The sequence below is a fragment of the Parus major genome, chromosome 13, assembly GCF_001522545.3.
Source record: "Parus major isolate Abel chromosome 13, Parus_major1.1, whole genome shotgun sequence".
NCBI lineage: Eukaryota > Metazoa > Chordata > Aves > Passeriformes > Paridae > Parus > Parus major.
This window is the reverse complement of record NC_031782.1, coordinates 10,500,336-10,503,194: the sequence shown is the minus strand read 5'-3', so window position 1 is coordinate 10,503,194 and position 2,859 is coordinate 10,500,336. Positions and strand designations below refer to the sequence as shown.

General features: G+C 38.1%; 1 long non-coding RNA gene across 1 annotated transcript; it reads right to left on the bottom strand.

Annotated features, from left to right (window-relative positions):
* Positions 1-538: 538 nt before the first annotated feature.
* LOC117245127 lies at positions 539-2,570 on the bottom strand. The gene is made up of 3 exons (XR_004499374.1): positions 2,538-2,570; positions 1,759-1,887; positions 539-882 (listed from the first exon to the last, which is right to left on the bottom strand). It is a non-coding gene; the product is annotated as an uncharacterized LOC117245127 (long non-coding RNA).
* Positions 2,571-2,859: the final 289 nt, after the last annotated feature.

Genomic DNA, 2,859 nt, shown 5'->3' with positions numbered 1-2,859 from the left:
AATTCTATGGCAAATTGTAGTTCTGTCTATAATTACAGAAGTCTGGGTTCCCCCATCTTTTCTAACTGTGAGGACAAAAGCCTTGAAATCTGTGGTGCCTCTGGAACACATGGGAATCAGCAACCTTTGGAAGACCCATCATCTGTGACCTTTTCTATCTGTTATCTTGGTGTTGTTAGTGCAGACTATGAGAACTGGTATTGCCATGGCTAGAGTCAGCCTTAGCTGCTAACTTGAGGTAGTCTGCATTTTTTTAAAATTTCTTCCCATTTAAGTCTCTGCCTAAGACTTTTTCAAAAATACAGATATACAGCAGAAAAACAGCATTTGGCACCCAGTTTGTACTGATTTACACAGAGCTATGTGAGGTCTTGTGCAAGGAATATTATGCTCAGTATCTTTCTTTCACTGCCCCCCCCCAATATCCTTATATCCTCTAGTGACATAAGATGCTTCACATTTGATAGCTGCACAAAATAAATGATGACACTTGACCATGCTTGTTATCCAAAGCTTTAATTTCTGTGTACAGCTTTAATTTGCCTCCTTGCATCAGCCATCAAAATTTAACATTAATTAGCATCAGAATATTTCCATTAATTAGCAAAGACTCTATTTTATAACAGCCACATCTCCCCCTCCCCTTCCCAGCCAGACCCTCACTGCCTGTGTAGCTCTTCCCTAGCCCAAGGCTCTGTGGGATTTCCAGGGGTCGTGGCAGCTGCATTTTCCATCCAGGTACAAAGCTGAATTGCTTCTCCCAATGCTGCTGCAGTTGAGCTTCTCATTGACCCATCTCAGGAATTCTTGCAGACTCTCTTTAAATTGTGAGAAATTGGTTTTTGCCTTCTTTAAGCAGCTTTTGCCGTTGGATGAAGATTTCTAAGACCAAAAAGGAGATACTGATGCATGAGTTACAGATGCTGAGCATTCTGTCTCAGCTCACTGGGATGGAGGAGGATTCTGTCCTTCACACTCCCAAAACCATTTCACACAATTCTCATTAGTCATTAGCTATTTCTCTTTGACTTTCACAGCACTGGAGACTTTTTTATGTTGATTTGGGGGGCAGAGGAGTCATCTGCCTATGTGGAAGAAGGTCAAAAACATTTCTCCCACAGTACCAAATCCTGGGGACTGTGAGAGAGAGTGAGACACTGGCTGGATCCCAACACAATCCCAGCTGCACCAGTGTGGATCCCTTGTTGGGTTGGATGACAGACTTAGATATGGTTTATTCTGCAGCTGAAATAGATAGAAAATTGATGCTTATCTGGTTTTCTTCCTAAAGCCTGCTTCTCTATTTCAGGGGACTACCTAAACACAGTTACTGGCAATTCAGCCACTGGCCCATGCCAACCCTATTTTCTATTCCCTAATTTCTCTTTTTCTCTTTTGGATTCAAAAGGCAGATTCTTTCTCTGTAGTATTTCTGATCTGTTTTTTCTGCTATTAATTGTCTTGTTCTTCCTGAAGGACAAGCTGTACAGGTCATTATTAATTGCACCTAATAGATAATCTTCATTACCACAGGTCTAACTGAGCCATATTGATATGGTCTCCATAAGAATTAATTTGTGCATGGGAGAGAAAGTTTGTTGTTCTTCCCTTCCTTAGCTGGTTCAAAATTTAAAATGAGTGATAATTTCTTTGATAAAATGTGGGAATGGTAAACCACCTGGTTTTAAAAACCCTGGATAAATGGATAATTAGAAGAAAATGTTTGAAATGCAAATCAAACAAATAGTAGAAACTTACCTTCAAAATGTAGCAGATTTTTTCTAGCTTTTGCATATCTTTCTCCACTTTTCTCATGCATGTCCGTGTGGAAATATTTTTTAGTTCATGAATAAATATTTCAGCATTATTATGTGCACAGCTTAGTTTCTAGAAGAAAAGAGGAGCTATATAGTGCTCTGGTTTGCAACAAGAAAGCTTTTCTTTCTCAAAAGAACTGTTAATAAATCATATTGAATTTGCCATTTTTCTCTGGAAATCGAAACTACTTTTATTCTTTTTAGGATTTCATCTTTCCTTCCTTCTTGCCAGAACTGTTATAAGGACAGTCTTCATAACTATCATAGCTGTAAACTTTGAAATTAAAAGGGTCCAATTTCTGTCAGTGGGGGATGTGACCTTATTGGGAATTTGATTCAATTCCATCTAAGTCAGAGAGTGATTCATTTTGTCTTTGCATTGGAAGTAGGACACTTAGAGTGAGCTACTTTAAACATTTTCTTTATATTGCCAGTCCTTTGTAGACCAGACTTTGCAATCATCAACAGAAATTTCTCAGGAAAAATATTAAGAAGAACTGATAAAAATTGAGGTAGAGAGCAATTAAAATGGTTACTACCCAGATTCTCATAATCTTTTAAAATTAGGATATTGCATCAGTATTTTGGTACACCACTTACATCTGCAGCAATTACAACTTGCTTTAAATGTCTTCAGATTTGCTATGCCAGAGTTTATACTCCAAGTTCCCTTTGGAGGCTCTGACTGAAAATAAAAGAATGGAAGCAACAGGTTCTTACCTTTATGTGAAGCGGTTTGAAGAACTTCTCCTGGAAACAACAGAAATCTGTTAGTCACAAACTGGAAATCATCTCAAAAAGTAAATCAGGTGTGAGGGAAGTGGAGAAATTATTTACATTTATGGGTCCATTTTCAGCCTCAAGCAAACAAAGCATTTCATTAATTAGTGAGTATTTAGACTCGTTCAACAGATGAGGCATTTCCTTCTGAGGGAGAAAGTAACTGGACACCCCAGAACTCAATAGTAGCAAGAATACTTGAAGATACATTTTAAAGGTGTTCATTTTGGAGCTTAACTCCTGTTATCTGAAAAGGGCTTTG